The sequence below is a fragment of the Dreissena polymorpha genome, chromosome 2 (assembly GCF_020536995.1).
Source record: "Dreissena polymorpha isolate Duluth1 chromosome 2, UMN_Dpol_1.0, whole genome shotgun sequence".
Classification (NCBI taxonomy): Eukaryota; Metazoa; Mollusca; class Bivalvia; order Myida; family Dreissenidae; genus Dreissena; species Dreissena polymorpha.
Window position 1 is genome coordinate 99476097 of NC_068356.1, and position 18329 is coordinate 99494425.

The window sequence follows — 18329 nt, forward strand, 5'->3', positions numbered from 1 at the left end:
CAATCTGACTGTGCATGAATGCATGTAACCATTACATATATGCATAATCACAATATATACATACATAATTTGAATATATACAGATAAAGCATTAATATATAAACATTTAATTTTCTTATGTATAGATGAAATGTAAAAATATGCAGATATGAAGATTATCTGTGTATAATACATTTGTATCTGTAAATTTTTAAATTTTATCTATATATAAGAAAATTATATCTTTATATATTTATGCTTTATAAGTATATATTTGAATTATGTATTTATATATTGTGATTATAGATATATATAATGGTTACAGGCATTCATGCACAGTCAGATTAATGTAATATCACAAGTTTTAGTATTATAAGACAGTCAAGGCTTTCCATAAAGAACTGGTTTGCAGATTGTTACACAGGCCAAATCTTTAAGTATTTCTACAAGTAGATGTTACATTGTTGATGATAATGTTGATTCTAAGCAGAGGAGATAATCATGTGATACTGAAGATGGCAGGTCCATGCTTAACTAAGACAAACATTGTTTGCCGTTTTATACCATTTATTACTTTTGTTTATTTTTTTATTACGCTCACTTTCCAGCCATATAAATGAAAGGTGATAAGTGTTTATTTCGTAATGAAATTTGCTTTATATCTGGAATTTTCTCAACGCAACTTTTCTTAGTGGATGTATAATTAGGTCATTCAGCTAAGAAATTTTGCAGCGAGTAAAGTCAAGATATAGAGCAAATAACAATACCAAATAAAAGCTAGTAACTGTCCTGCTATCAATGTGGTTGGAAATTGAGCGGTATAAAAAACAATTTATACAAGTTATAAAGGGTAAAAACCGGTGAAAAATACCTGTCTCTGTATGGATGTCTCCATCTTGATTATCACGTGATTAACCCCTCTGCCATTAGGCTGACTGTTTCAATGCCAATTGTCAGCTTTTTCCTCGAACGGTATTCACACTGATTTTTCATATTACTAATCTTTTAAACAAGGGCTGTTTGTAAAACATGCATGCTCCCCATATGGGCTGTCAGTTGTAGTGGCAGCCATTGTGTGAATATGTTTTTGTCACTGAGACCTTGACCTTTGACCTAGTGACCTGAAAGTAAATAAGGGTCATCTGCCAGTCATGATCAATGTGCCGATAAAGTTTCATGATCCTAGGCCTAATTATTCTTGAGTTATCATCAGGAAACCATTTTACTGTTTCCAGTCAATGTGACCTTGACCTTTGACCTAGTGACCTGACAATTAATAGCAGTTATCTGCCAGTCATGATAAATGTACCTATGAATTTTCATGATCCTAGGCGTATGCATTCTTGAGTTATCATCCGGAAACCATTTTACTGTTTCGAGTCACTGTGACCTTGACCTTTGACCTAGTGACCTGAAAATCAATAGGGATCATCTGCCAGTCATTGTATGTACATGACAAATGTACTTATGAAGTTTCATGATCCTACGCGTAAGCGTTCTTGAGTTATCATCCGGAAACATCTGGTGGATGGAGGGACCGACGGACGGACCGACATGTGCATAACATTATACCCCCTCTTCTTCGAAGGAGGGCATAATAACATAGCCCTTATTTACTATTGTAAATTTGACAGTCTGCGTGAACTACTGTTCAAACTATGTGACATTTCTGTGCAGAGTCTGTAACACACCTGTATGGCACGCCTGAACCACAAAAAAGAGAAAAACTAAGTTTAAGTAACTTAAACTTAGTTTTTCACTACTTAAACTCAATTTAAGTAACTTAATTCGAATTAACGCTACTAAATGCATTAAGTAGTTACGAAGAGTTATTTTCTATTTATGTGAGAAAAATGAATTAAGCAGAGAAAAACTTAGTTTAACTCGTTAAGTGCGCCCGAACAACAAAAATTGATTTTAATTACCGTTAAGTTACTTAAATTGCATTTAACGCTGCTTAAAATTAATTTAAGTGCTTTCGCATCGTTAATTGTATTTAATTATTACTTAAGTAATAAAATTTTTACTTAAGTTGAATTATTAATTATCGTTAAGTCAAAACTCGCGTCCGAAAATAAGCATATGAAACAAGCGTTTTGATTGGTTGTCAGGTTTGTTAATAAATTCAGGCCCGAGGTCGGAAGAAAAAGATTGCCATGTGGTACGAGCAAAAAATACAGATATTATAAATTTGGATTAGAATCTTAAGTCAGCTAAAATTTGTTTTAGCCAGAATAACATTTCAAGTCAGGCTTCATCCGTGACGGGCCACACGTGAATGGGAGTGGATCAACCTGTTTGTACTGATTAAAATACGGGGTTTCTGAGAAACACCTGGTTAAAAATTGTTTTTTTCCAGCTTTAATATATAATACAAGAGGACCCCATGTATTCCTACCTGGACAGCCTTTGAAAACAGACTATACATGAACATGCACGAAAATATCATAAACAGTATATCCATGGCGAGGGGAAGGCTTTTCATGGGGACTCAAGGATGAAGCAATTTTAACTCCGGGATATTGGGAATGTCGTTAAATTTCTTAAGGAATTAAGGAAAAATGTTATCAAGAATCTGGATTCCTATCCAGAATTTGGAAATTTTTTCAAATTTTACATCAGAATTATAAAATAAACACACAAGTTTTTTGTGAGAATTTAAAAACAGAAAATTTGATGTGAATAAAAACTTAAGATCAGTCCCAGCCAAACTCAATTTATTTTTACTGGACAGGAGGTCCTGTAATATCAAAACTTTTACAGGACCTTAAAAATTTTTACTGGACGGTCCTTTATTTATGTTTTGCATCAGAAAATATTATACTGGTCAGGAGGTCCTGTAAGTGTGGTCACCTTACTGGACCTCCAATTTTTTTACCAGTCATGTCCTGAGGTCCTGTGAGTTTGGCTGGGACTGTAAGATATGCATTGCGGTTTAGATCTATTTAAAACAATTTGCCTAACATTTTTTTATACCTTTATCTGGCATTTGGGAATGAATTTAATTTAATCCAGGAAATCGGGAAAGGACTCAAAGGAGCAAAATAATAGGTACAGGATTTCGGGATGGGACTCCCTCCTTACCCCCTTTATGCATGACAGGCCAAAAAGTTTGTTATATTTAGCATTCTACTCACCATAACGATCAACTGAATGACTGCTGTGTTGAGCATGTTGAGTCAAATCAGGGAGACTATCTCTGACTAACACTACTGACTGGATGGTGCTCTTCAGTAAATCATCTGGGACGGTGTGGTCATTCTCAAGTCTCTGCAAGTTTGTAAGAAGACTGGCGATCTGGGTGCGAGCTGCAGAAACGTCAAGGTTGCCGTTCTGTTTGCCTCTCTGTACATCTCTGAGTGTTATTGAAACTCTTTCAAGAACACTGTCAGCTGTAGGTAAATGCGTGCGTTGTAACCGATCCATTGCAAAATTGTAAATGGCGGTAGAAGAATATCCTTTCCTGTTTACGTTTGTTACGACGTTTCTGATTGGCTTAAGTCTTCCGGATCATTAACTGACCAATCAAAACAATTCGACTTTACAACTTAAGTAAAATTCCTTACTAAAGTTGAATTCGTGTAACTAAAAACATATTTTAAGTAGAAAAACCTATTTTAACGCAACTTAATTGAAAATAGTACAATTGATAGAGAAAATCCTTGTTAAGTTGAATTAATTCAACTTAAGTAAGAAAATTACCATTAAGCACCGTTAATGCATTTTCGGTGTTTTAATTAGCGTTAACGCCGCGGGAACCACAAAAACTACTTAAATTCATTTTAAGCAGCGTTAATTCGAATTAAGTAACTTAAATTGAATTTAAGTAGAGAAAAACCCAGTTTAAGTAACTTAAACTTAGTTTTTCTCATTTTTGTGGTTCAGGCGTGCCATACACCTGGCCAATATGAATACATTATACATTTATTTTGTACAGAGAGTACACAGTCCCAGAAACTTTGTACACATAAACAAATTGTTGCAGAGCAGATTCACAATTAAGCAGAAATTATCTGCATATATTTTCATACCAAACATAAGTTTGACGCTCTTCACTTTTACAATGCAGAATTTAAGCACTATACATTTCAGAATGGCATAATTTTAGAATTTGGTTAAAAAATGAGACTGATTGTTGGACTTTGAAAACTATTGATACAGAACTTCAAAATGAGACTTAGATAATTAAAAAAAAACATACTTATGATTCTGGCTTCTAAATGTTTATTGCAGGTAACAATGCCATACACAAGAATTACAACATGTACATGTATGCTCAATTAATATATTTATAGTTCACCTGTACACAAAATTAAGACTGGATGATGAGCATCAAATGACAACATGGGACTGAGCCACAAACTCAGTTTTACAATATTCACTCCTGAAAATTCAGAATTACTTAAATTGATAAATACTGTTAAAGATGAAAATGACCAGAATATTTGGGCTAAGGATTGAAATTCAGACGTTATGTTTAAATCACGGAGTTATGATAATTTACCTTGAACCACTTAAATTCATGTAGCTGACAAAGAGCAAGGCAATGGAGAGGCAGGTATATCTACCCCACCGTGATTCTTTTGACTCTTAAATGGTGACCTTGACTTTGAGTTTAAGTGTTTGATAAACTTTTAACAGCAATCCCTCAATGAATATAAGAGATAAGAAGCATTTATAAAAAATGAAATCTGAACTATTGACCTTCAAGACTTTAGTGTGATATTGATCTTTATTTAGCATGACCAACTCATAATCACCCACAAACACCTTAACAGTGTCACCAAGTTTCATGAAAACCATTGAAAGAGTAGATGAGATATTGAGTGGAAACAACAATAAAGGTTCAAACTTTTGACCTGACCTGGGTTAGCTTAACCAACTCGTGTCTTTTGCACATCGTCTCAATTACCACAACATTAAGGCCATGTGTCATGACAATCCCGGATTGGTCATAGAATATATGGAGGAAATACTAAAATAGAACCTTTACCTTTCGACCTTGAAGTTTGACCTCAACCTTGAGTCAGCATGATTGTCGCATACTTTATTCACATCATCTTAATATACATGTTAGCCTAGTTGTATACAATCTTCCAAAGGGTATAGGAACTATTGGGAAAATACTAAAATAGAGGTTCGAAATTTAGACCTTTAAGTATGACATTAACCTATTCTGTGCCGACACAACTGCCTCAAGCCTTATGCACATGATCTCAATGCTCTTAACATTTACGGAAAGTTTAATGAAAATCCTTTAGAGTGTATAGGAGCGGATACAAGAGGGTAACGGATAGATTGAAGGAAGGACAGGCAGCTATAAATGATTATATAACGTCTTAAGAAATGTTCATTATTATTAAACATGAACTTCATTTTATGGTGATAACTTTTTTAGAAAACGTGTTCCTGACCAGATAAAAAACTGTTTGTGTAAAAGAGATGAAATCATCAGGTTCGGACATGTTGATGGAGTGACAGAGTAACCGACAGTTCAGAAACGATATGCCTTCTACAAAGACCATACATATACACTAATTAATTTAATTTTGGTTGAGCAATGCATATGCTGTAAATTTAACATGAACCGATACTGAACAGTCGTTTATCTGTTTAGTGTCGCATTATTTAAAGTTTATATCAGTAGGACTGTAAAATCTCACAACTAGTTACACTTTTACACAATTTAAACACAATCCTGAAAACTGCTATTCTAGAGTAAATCTGTAAGTCTCTAAGGGCCCATTACTTCTCCTAAAATCAATACACCGGAAAAAAACTTGAACTTGACCTGTAAGTCATGCAGGTAGACTCACACACCAATAATAAGGTAAATATATAAAAGGGTTAATGAAACAAACTCTTGAAACAGATGCCTGACAGACACACTGAAAGACAGACAGTTCAACTGCTCTATGCCACCATACTAAGAGCATACAAATAAGAGAAGCACTGATGCCCTCACAGCTAAACGTATATAAATCCTTGAAGACATATCCTTTTTTATTTTTTTATACCACATTTATATAGCGCCCTTTTCATACTCGAGATGTGCGTTCAAAGGCGCTTTACAGTTTTTTTCCCTGATCACTGGGTCATAAGTCGTCCGTTGGCGCAGTATGCAGCCACAGCACATTGGTTTATTTCCCTCACAGGTACCCATTTATACACCTGGGTGGAGACGAGCAAATGTGAGATAAATTTTGTGTTCAAGGAAATTCCAGTGGTCGGAGCGGGATTCAAACCCGGGACCTCTCTTTCCCTACGCCAGCGTCCTACCATTAGACCACTGCTCCCACAATCCTAAGTTTTAAACACCACTTGATCCAGATTGGAACCCGGGACCTCTCATTCCCTACGCCAGCGTCCTACCATTAGACCACTGCTCTCACAATCCCGGGACCTCTCGTTCCCTACGCCAGCGTCCTACCATTAGACCACTGCTCCCACAATCCTACCCGGGACCTCTTGTTCCCTACGCCAGCGTCCTACCATTAGACCACTGCTCCCACAATGCCCGGGACCTCTCGTTCCCTACGCCAGCGTCCTACCATTAGACCACTGCTCCCACAATCCTACCCGGGACCTCTTGATCCCTACGCCAGCGTCCTACCATTAGACCACTGCTCCCACAATCCTAAGTTTTTAACACCACTTGATCCAGATTCGAACATGCCTTGATATTTGGTAGCGAAAAACAAAACTAACTGTAAAGCATACTTTTGTTACACACATATTTTAACAAGAGGGCCATCAGGCCCTAGAGAGCTCACCGGAAAGCCAAAGGAACTAGACTATTCTGAAAAAAATGTTAGAACAAATGTTCTGATCAAGTTTCATAAAGATTGGATAATACATGTGACTTCTAGAGTGTTAACAAGGTTTTGTAGTAAATAGCCATTTAAGAAAAAATGCCACGCCCCCTTGCGGCCATGTTTTTTAACTGATCTCAACCATTTTTGAACTTAGCCCAGATATTATTAGTTCAAATATTCTGACCAAGTTTCATGAGCATTGGACTACAAATGTGACTTCTAGAGTGTTAACAAGGTTTTACCATACAGTAAAGCCATATAAGGAAAACTGCCCCGCCCCATGGCGGCCATGTTTTTCATTCAACTGGAACCAGTTTCCAACTCGTCCAAGATATTATTGGGACACATGTTTTGACCAAGTTTCATGAAGATTGGACTTAAAATGTGACTTCTAGAGTGTTAACAAGGTTTTACTAAAGCCATATAAGGAAAACTGCCACGCCCCCTGGCGGCCATGTTGTTCAACCAACTGGAACCATTTTCGAATTCATCCAAGATATTATTGGCACACATGTTCTGACAAAGTTTCATGAAGATTGGACTAAAAATGTGACTTCTAGAGTGTTAACAAGGTTTTACTCTAGCCATATAAGGAAATCTGACACGCACCCTGGCGGCCATGTTTTTCAACCAACTGAAACCATTTTCGAACACGTCCAAGATTTTATTGGGACACATGTTCTAACCAAGTTTCATGAAGATTGGACAATAAATGTGACCTTTAGAGTGTTAACAAGGTAAATGTTGACGACGCACAACGGACAAAAGGCGATCACAATAGCTCACCATGAGCACGTTGTGCCCAGGTGAGCTAAAAAATATATTTAATAATTAACTTTAGGAATATTTATTTAATTATTTAACAAGTAATTTTTTGTGCAGGAAATACATTACTTTCTGTCAAAACTATAAAATGCCAGACACACTATTTTTTTCCAGTTTGGACATATTATTATGAAGTTTTCAACTGTAAATAAAAACTTAACACAAATACTAGTACTGTTTGTGCTTTGTAGATAAATCGGTAACTATCCCCTGTAATACAAGAGATAAAATAAAATAAAATGCAAATTAACTTGCAATTCACTTTGTTAAAACAGTTATTTATAGTTGTTCATTTGTGTTTTGTTTTACATGTTTGCTTAAGCAAGTAATCACTACCCTAGTAAAAAACTTTCAAAACATATAAAATGTTGATCATTTAAAAACTAGAATAAACAAGGGCTCTTTGTAAAACATGCATGCCCCCCATAATATAAGGGCTGTCAGTTGTAGTGGCAGCTATTGTTTGAATACGTTTTTTGTCACTGTGACCTTGACCTTTGACCTAGTGACATGAAAATCAATAGGGGTTATCTGCTTGTCATGATCAATGTACCTATGAAGTTTCATGATCCTAGGCCTAATTATTTTTAGGTTATCATCAGGAAATCATTTTACTGTTTTGAGTCAATGTAACCTTGACCTTTGACCTAGTGACCTGAAAATTAATAGAGGTCATCTGCCAGTCATGATTAATGTACCTATGAAGTTTCATGATCCTAGGCGTAAGCATTCTTGAGTTATCATCAGGAAACCATTTTACTGTTTCGAGTCACTGTGACATTGACCTTTGACCTAGTAACCTCAAAATCAATAGGGGCATCTGCCAGCCATGATCAATGTACCTATGAAGTTTCATGATCCTAGGCATAAGCATTCTTGAGTTATCATCAGGAAACTATTTTACTGTTTCAAGTCACTATGACCTTGACCTTTGACCTAGTGACCTGAAAATCAATAGATGTCATCTGTCAGTCAGGATCAATGTTCCTATGAAGTTTCATGATCCTAAGCATAAGCGTTCTTGAGTTATCATTCGGAACCATTTTACTATTACGAGTCACTGTGACCTTGACCTTTGACCTAGTGACCTCAAAATAGGGGTCATCTGCCAGTCATGATCAATGTTTCTATGAAGTTTCATGATCCTAGGCATAAGCGTTCTTGAGTTATCATCCGGAAACCATTTTACTGTTTTGAGTCACTGTGACCTTGACCTTTGACCTAGTGACCTGAAAATCAATAGGGGTCATCTGCAATTAATGTACCTATGAAGTTTCATGATCCTAGGCCTAAGCATTCTTGAGTTATCATCCGGAAACCATTTTTACTATTTCGAGTCACTGTGACCTTGACCTTTGACCTATTGACCTGAAAATCAAAATAGGGGTCATTTACCAGTCATGATCAATGTACCTATGAAGTTTCATGATCCTAGGCCTAATCTGTCTGTAGATCTGCCATAGTCATTAGCACTTATATGGAATTCTATAGAAAACAATATGGAATTCAATGGAAATCAATGGAATTTGATGGAATTCCATCCACTTGCCAATTTTCCATCTGAAGCTGTTATGGAATTGCATGGAATCTCTACTAAAATTCCATGCATTTCTACGGAATATATGGAAAACACTATGAAAAGTTGGCCATTTTTTTCAATGGAAATCGTAATGGAAAATAACTTATACATTTTCTTGGATGGAATTCAATGGAAAATAACTTTTTTTTGCTGGTTTCTCAGGGGCAGAAACAGTTATTGGCAAAATTTACTAGTACAGAAATAAATTTAAAAAGTATGTATTATGGACAACTACTTGAAGATTATTTAATAGAAGTACAAGACATTTCAAAATTGTTTACTAAATAGGATTACAGGATGTTATTAATTCCAATGAATTGGAATTCCAAGTCGCTATGAGGATTTTTAATTCACTTTTATGATTTTTTAAGCATTAAAATTAACTCATGTCAATTTTGTATGAATTAATTAATTTAAAAAACCTGCAAAGTGTAATTCTTTGATGCCATCAAAGTCGGGGCCTACAATAATTTCATTACAGTTCATGACACCGACAACAAAGTAGATCACAGTTACAGCCTATACAAATATTCTATGCAAATTATGTACAGAGTCTGTACAAAATCTGCCCAGAATTAAGACAGAATTCATGTTTTCTGTACAAAGAGGACACAGCCAGAAATTATACCTTCAACTCTGTACAGATTATCTAAGCAGAATTACATTGAAGCAGAATTTTATCTGTAAAGATTTTTACACTAGACACACTTTTAACACAAGACAGATTTGTATAAGCTCTTTGCATTTTAGCAAGGAAGAATTTTTGTATTTGGTAGAAAAATGAGGCAGAATATTTGACTTCAAAATGGGAATAAATAATTTAAGGAAAAAGACTTCTGATTTCAGTTTCAAAATGTTTATTGCCGGAAACATTTCTTTATTCACCGAAAAACCAACAGTAATGTTCAATTCATACAATAGTTAAAATGACCAAAAAAATACAGCATATTATTAGCAACAAAAAAACAGCATTATTTTTCATACCATAAGGAACATAGAAAGTTACAATTTAATCCAACAGGCTTCAAGGAAAATCTACAATGGAGTGAAATAAGGTTTACATTTTTTACAAAGTGTTTATTCTTTGCTTATTGCTAGATAAATTGTCCGAAAATACTTAAAATTGCTAGAAAATGTTGTCTGCTGCAGTCTGCGAAATAAGCGCACGCCTGTTGGCCTGGGCGTGCAAATTATAGCTCGGGCCTATTAAAATAGCCATATCGTACGCCCGTCGGGCCAGTAGAAATTCCGTGTATCAATATTGTTTCATTTTTAAGTGTGATAAACGTCATTATTTTTGTGAGTACTTCGCGAAGATTTCCGACAGAACTGTAGTGCTGTATCTTAGCAGTGACATTTTAAATGGTATCCAAAGATAGAGTGAAATCCAACTACCCAAGTTTGCCCAAACACCAGGTCAGGTGTGGTAAATTAACTCGCATGTCTTTGCTTGGCTCCTTTTTAATGAATATATTCATTGGAATGCGAGTGCTTTAACAAAACAAAATTTGTGACAAAAATTTATAAGGACAATTGTGAAATTAAGACATAACATTATTAAAGTGTTGTAATATATATGGTTAAAAGATGTTTGGTTTAGTCTACTTTGAAAAGGATAGTACACTTGTATGTGTGCAACAAAATCTCAGAGACTTGACATTTGAAGTTTTCAAGCGAAAAATCAAAATGTTCCATGAAATGGGGCGCAGAAGACTATGAGGAGAGAAATATAATTACCAGAGGTATGTTAAAATTTGCTTTTTCTTTCATCAAAATATGTATTTAATCTGATGTGAGTTATGATTTGGCTTTGTTTTCAAATGTGCTTAAAATTTAAACTTTGGTTGTGCATATTCAATTTTGGACAATTAACACAACTAGAGCTTTGGCACAGACGTGACAAATACCCCCACATGCCGCATTGACACAGAATATTCAGCATGTTGTCTTCACAAAAAACAGTGGACACCATGTTCCCCTTTTAACATTAAAGAGATTTCCTTGCATTACTTGTAGTGTTTTTCCCAGGCCATTTTAGCGTGGCGAAAAGCCACGCCGCCCTCACGGATAGCACCTCTGCCCTTTTCAAAGGGAAATTTTGCCACGCGCCCTTATCGATAACATCTTTATTGCCTTATGGGAGTCTTGTGGTAGATTAACAATGGCATTTACAATACAATTTTTGAGCCAAATTTTGGATATATTAGACGGTTGCAAGGACTACAAGAGAGGAAGAACGATGGTGTTTTGCAAGATGGAGGAGGAGACGAGGGGGAGAAGCCTCACGGGAGGCCTTGTTAAGGATGGAACAAGGCGGCCAGCCATTGAAGATCAGAAGAAGATTAGTTTCATGGTAAGGTACACAAACTTTTTTTTGGTAATGATATCTTATGTTATAATAACATGCAATACCATGTATCTTATGTTGTTCATTTTGTTTTAACAAAGGTTAATCCAGTGTTCCAGATATATCCAGTCGCTTAACAATTATGCCATTTTGCTTTTTTTTCACACCACTTTTTTAACATTTCATATTTCTCTCTCTAAATACAAACGGGCTGTTACAATGCCAAGATCAGGCCCAACCATTGTTGGACTTGAACTTGTCTACAGCCTGTATGCAATATAATTATAAGTATATTAAATTAGTCTCCCAACTGGATTGGGTTAATGCAACACCATAAGAAGAAAACAACACTATTGACCATTTAATATTTTGTTTTGTATATTTCCCTTTGTAGAAGTCATCAAGCAAAAATGGACCTCCACCATGAAGGACGCCGTGAAGTATGATCTTCGAGACCAGCCAAAGCCATCCAAAGCTAGTGTTAAACTGACATGTTTAACTTCAGTCATTTTCCAAGTATCTGTCTTATCTCCTTTAAATATGAAACATACTTTCCATGGATCGCCAATATTTTTAAATTACAAAATACAATCTCAAGTTAACATTGTCGTACGATCTTTGATAGGATGGGCCCCTAAACTGTCTTGTTTCTGGTACTGCAAGTTTTGCTTGTAATATTTGCAAGTTTTGACAGTGTACACAACACAGACCATGAGTATAACACTATTGAATTTTAAGCATTTATTTGTATGATTGATGACAGGTCTTGTTCATTAGTGTTTATACCGTAAACTCATGGTAAAAGATCGAGGCAGATTTCTACAAAATTACCTTAAAGCTGTTGTTTAACGTCTAGGATCCGATGAAACTTTAATAGTTACATGCACATTTGGTTTTCAAAATGAATAAAATGCCTGTAATCTATAATCTGTTTTTTCTATATTTTAATCCAGCTTTCTATTAAATTCCATAGCTTTTTACGTAATTCCATATAATTCTTTAGAATTCCATGGCGTTCTATGGAATTCCACGACATTCTATGGAATTCCACGGTGTTCTATGGAATTCCATGGCATTCTATGAAATTGTATGGCGTTCTATGGAATTCCACAGCATTCTATGGAATTCTACGGCATTCCATACTGCATATCAAGTCGGCCTCCTCTGTGTTTTTTGTTCACTTTTCCATTGATTGCATGGAATCATATGGAAAGTTAGTGCCATTACTCAACGGAATTCCATCGAACGATTTCTATAGAATACCATATGATTTTACGGCAGATCTACAGACAGCAGGATTACACACCAAAGCAATAATAACTTTTCTCAGGTTCATTAAAATTATTTGAGATGATTACATTCAATACAAATATTAAGCTAATCATGCAAAATTAATACCTGAGATTAACATTATAACAGGTTTGCGAACTTATATATGCAAAATAGTCTACTTAAAAGTGGTTTCACTGGGTCGAATGCATAAATTATATGTTTGTCAAATGTCTCCTATATAGCACATATTTAAAGATGCACATTTTACTGAAGTGAACACCTGGGAAATTCTTGAATTACCATCACAACACAGGGCTCTCTTTTCTATTTTTGTGAAGTAAAAATAAGACGCTCAATTTATTTGAAAAAAGTCCCAACAATAACGAACAAGAAACCGTCTGAGACAGGTGATGCTCCCCAAAGTTTTTTTTGTCACAATATTGCACTATTGAATATTCAGATAAAAGGAAACGTCTTGAGGGACAAAATAATACGATGGATGGTTTAGCAACTTAAAAATTTCAAAGGGCCATAACTCTGTAAATAAATCATTTAACCAGAACCCACAAATAACATGCCCATCTCCTCAAGGTAGTTAAGCTTCCCATAAAGCTTCATTGAATTCCAGTAAGTAGTTGCTGAGAAATAGCCCGGACAAGAATTGCACTATATGTACAGTTAATGGAAAATTTCAAAGGGTCATAACTCTGTAAAAAATCATCTGACCATAACAGGCTGATAATATGCACATCTCCTGTTGGTAGTGAAGCTTCCCATATAGTTTCATTGAATTCCCGTAATAAGTTGCTGAGAAATAGCGGACAAGAATTGCACTATATGTACAATGGAAAATTTCAAAGGGCCATAACTCTGTGAAAAGTCATCCGACGAGAACCGGTTGATAATATGCACATCTCCTGTTGAAAGCTTCCCATAAAGTTTCATAGAATTTCAGTCATTAGTTGCTGAGAAATAGCCGGGACAAGAATTGCACTTTATGTACAGTAAATGGAAAATCATCCGACCAGAACCTGCTGATAATATGCACATCTCCTCTTGGTAGTGAAGCTTCCCATAAAGTTTAATTGAATACCTGTCATTAATTGCTGAGAAATAGCCCGGACAAAAATTGTGCACGGACGGACGGACACATGCACGCACGGACGAAGTGGTGACTATATACAATACAAATTGTGAGAAATTTAGTCACAAACACTTCTAAATTTTACAACACATTTTGTCACATACTTGTAGAGGTTGTAAAATTATGTTTTAATGTATAGGTACAGTGAAAAATTATCATATTTTCATTTAAAAAGCTGGATGTATTTTCTTTCAAAAAATAAGGTCATACATAATCTGATCCACAAACTTCTGAAAGGTTAACTGTATCGTTAATGATCCATAGTCAATACTTTTGACAAACATTAAAATGTGTGTCTATGTGATGTCTGTTGTTTAGCTAGACACATTAGTTATACATTGAATTTTAGTTATATTGTGAGAAATGTAAGCCATGTTATGTCGTCCAAGTTTAAACCCTTTGTCGATAACAATTGTGCTATGGCACATGCCCGCAGGAATCCCTACAATGTCTGAAATTTTAATGCATTTCATGAAAATGCAATTTTATCAATTTGAAAATTGATTCAAACAATATTTAAACTTATAAATGGATTAGACTACAAAATCAACTCCAGATTGCTGCACTTGTCTGGCTATCGGTCTTCACCACATTACTCATGTGTTTTCACTTGCGCCACATGATCTTTCTTATTTAAGCTATTTCCGTTGTAAAAGTGCATGCTTTAATCTTACTGTGATTTCTTTAAAGTGAATCTAAACTGATTTTCTTAAACTAAGGATCTCAAAGTTTACTACACAGTTTAGACATCGTCTTATGCAATGGTGAGCTTGCGTTACAACACTGTTTTCACAAGTTTTATACTTTAAATGCCTTAACAACAAGCTAATTTGTTGAATCGATATCCCCCGCCTTCTCCTCATATATATCTATACACCTATGAGGTATCATGTTGTAAAATTATAGTGTCTGAGATATAGCCCTAACAAGTTAGTGATAGACAAACGGATGGATGGTCTGATGCCAAATGCCAAAACTATATCCCTTCGCCTTTGGCATTTAAACAAGCACAATCCATTATCTGAGTAGTTAACACAATTTGCAAAATAAGAGCACTGCAAAACCGGTGCCACGCTCCGCTGCGGGTTGACAGTTTTGAATAAATGAAAGTTTGTCAGATTTTTTTTAAAGGTCACAGTGACCTTGAACTTTTACATAGTGACCTTCAAATGGGTGTGACTTGTAAAACTCATCAAGGTGCAGCTACATATGAAGTTTGAAAGTTGTAGGTGGAATCACTTTGATTTTTGAGCCAATGTTCAAGACCTTGACAAAATGTGAAGGTTGGCGGACGGCGGACCACGACGGACACGACGACGAGCCAGCTATGACAATACCTAGGATTTTCTCCAAAAACAGCCGAGCTAATTAGCAATAGAAACAAAAAACAGCAACACATACATTACTTTAGAATATAAAATGTCTGTTTTTGACAGTGTTGAGTTTATAAGGTCCGTTCCAAACAGTTACGAAAGGCTTTTTTTGTCAACTAATGTTGATATATTGGATTGGTGAAATGCTTGCATCAAAATTGTGAGATGGCTGACATAGACCACACTGAAACAAGGAAAAAAACCTTCACCATTTATAGGTTTTTATTGCAGAAATATAGCTCCATGATTTATTGCAGTATAATCACATGATTTATCGCAAAACACACTTTAATTTCATACTACAAAAAATAGGTCGAATGATAATTAATTAATGCAAAATTAAAAACGATTATGTCAATTGCAGTGGAATTGTAAACTTGTTAACATTCACTTAATACTACAATTTGAACCAACACATTTGCTCAAGCCATTTATGTCCGCCAATTACAAATAATTGCAAAGTATCTTGTGGAGCTTGTTTAAAATTGCATAATAAGAGTACGAATTGAATCTTCTAAAAACAAACCTCTTTAATCAATGATGGGTAATACTAAAAATACTTTTCCAAGTAATTAGTAACAATGAAATCATTGTTTAGTTAAGTGTGTCTTTCAGTTTCAGTTTACAATTTGTCATTATGAATAGACTTGCAAGCCTAAAATCTTCCTTGTTACTGAGAACACTGATTGTTATTAACTAGTGGTTGAAGTGTTCATTCTTGACTCTGTATTGAACCATTAAATCACAATTTACCATGCTGGTCTTCAGACTGAAATCGAAAAAATTAAATAAAAATGCCTACACAAAAGAGAAAAATGTGGAAAATACAAATTACAAAACAATTAGTAAATAAAGAATCCATACAAGTGATTATACAATACTCTTAATATGTATGTGTTTCTTGTAGCCCATGTCATACAGAACTAGATATGTCACAGACACTGACCCCCATGACACATATTTGGACACAATCAAATTTAAGCTATTTAAAATATTAATAAAAAATCCTCTTAATATACTAACTACATGAACTTAAGCAAAATATTACAAAGTGTCATAATTTTATGAAGCACGCATATATTTCTCAACACAAGACAAATGACAAACAGACATAAGTTTGCAAAAATTGATTGCAAAAAATGTCTCCCTTTATGATCTCTTTTCATGATCTTTCTTAGGCTGCTGAGTGAAATTTGTCAAGCATTAAGAAAAAAAAAATATTTCAAGTTATTATATATTGAAGCACTCTCTCTTAGGCGGTTCCCATTTAGCATTTGCTATGGCATTAGGCTCACTTGTGTTGGTGAAGGTCTTGAAGGCTGTATGCCTTTTTACTGCTGCCCGTGGAAATCGTGTTGTCAATGTTGTTACACTGCCCATCATTCCACTTCTCTTTGGCCTATTTCATCTGATAAAGCAAGGCAGATATGCAGAACTTGCCAGTCATGATCTGGTAGGAGAAGAGCAGGCCCGTGGGATGGATCCAGGCTCTGGTCATCATCATACCAAACAAGGGCAACTTTAAGATATGCCAGAATTATCCAGCATCAGCCTCCTCATCCAACCCAGCATAGTCATATTAGGCATCATTCTCAAGCAATTGAAAGCAAAACAAACCGCTGGCAGAAGAGAATTATACTGTCAGGTCTGGGCATTGTGACATGATGGCCTATGGCAGATTCAGGGGGGGGGGGAAATTGTCAAAATTGTCAAATGTTGGTGCAAGTCATCCAATAACTCTACGTAAACGCCAACAGCACAGTACTTCTCAATTGATAGATTGGTGACTTTTTCAGAATACAGTGGACGTCCGACATGTATGTCTGCTCTGGACCGTCTTGTTCAACCTTTTCCTAAAGAAGATAATACAGGAGACCCTGAAAGACCACTACAGCCCAATCTTCGTTGATGGAATAACCATTTACAACTTGAGATTTTTTGATTACATTCACCTTATTGGTGGAACTAGCAGTGAGCTCCAAGACCTTACCAATAGACTCTTTGCAAGAGCAAAACAGATAGAGGTCATCATTGAAATGTTTGATACCATAATGAACAGCACGAACAACACCAGTGCAGTTAGCACCATAAACAGTGAGAAGCTGGAGGAGGTGTCTAGCTTCAAGACTTGGCAGCAACCCAGTCCAATAATGACATCAGTACTGCTAAGCGGCCAATACGACCCCAGCTTTGGCCAGACTTTACAAGTTGACAAGTAGTCTTCCCCGCCAAGTGCGTGATCGTTTTGAAGTGACTGGGCTCTGGTTAAAGTAGTTACATAGGTTGTTGAAGTATTTGGTCCATCTGTTTAAGCTTGCAGCATTCTTGGTCAGAAGGTCCCTATCATTGTCTGCTAAAACACTGGCCTTGGGCTGAATGATCTTCATGAGGGTCTTGAGGGTGCTCCGTACTGATGTCTATGGTCATGTCTTGCCAATATTGCTAAAATTGTCCTAAGACAATTTCTCATTGGCCTGTTTCATTTTCATTCTCACCTCCCTGTTCTCTTTCTGGTATTCTGTCTGAGAGTCCAGGCTGGTGTACTTCTCATGCCTCAGCTCTCTTCTGTTTAGGTCCATGATCTCGGTCGTCACACATGGATTTTTCTCTCTTCAAAGAACTTCTTTGGCCAATGACAGAAGGACTTTATTGATGTTGTTTATGTGTCTCATTGTCAAAGATGTTCTGGGCTGCAACCTTGCAACTTATATGTACTTTGACTGCGTCTGCTTTGTTGGCATTGTTCAGTTTCAGTCAAATCTAATGAAGTGGTCCTTGGTAATGCGCTTCTTCTTTAACTTATTTTTCAGCTTGATGATGTCGAGGACTAACTTACTAAATCATGGTCACTACTAATGTTTGCTTGCCTGTTTATTCAAACCAGTAAGTAAGTAATATAATACAGTTAATGATATACATGAAACTGTTGTTGTTACTGTGCATTCCCTAAATAAATGTGTTCAATTTCATTTGCGGTCAATGGTCTTAAAGCATA

The 18329-nt window shown here is 35.7% G+C and overlaps 1 protein-coding gene across 1 annotated transcript in view; it reads right to left on the reverse strand.

Annotated features, from left to right (window-relative positions):
• The window catches only part of LOC127868247 (uncharacterized), a 235629-nt gene that overhangs the window by 92740 nt on the left and 124560 nt on the right, over positions 1-18329 (reverse strand). The gene's annotated exons all lie outside the window — the stretch shown is intronic.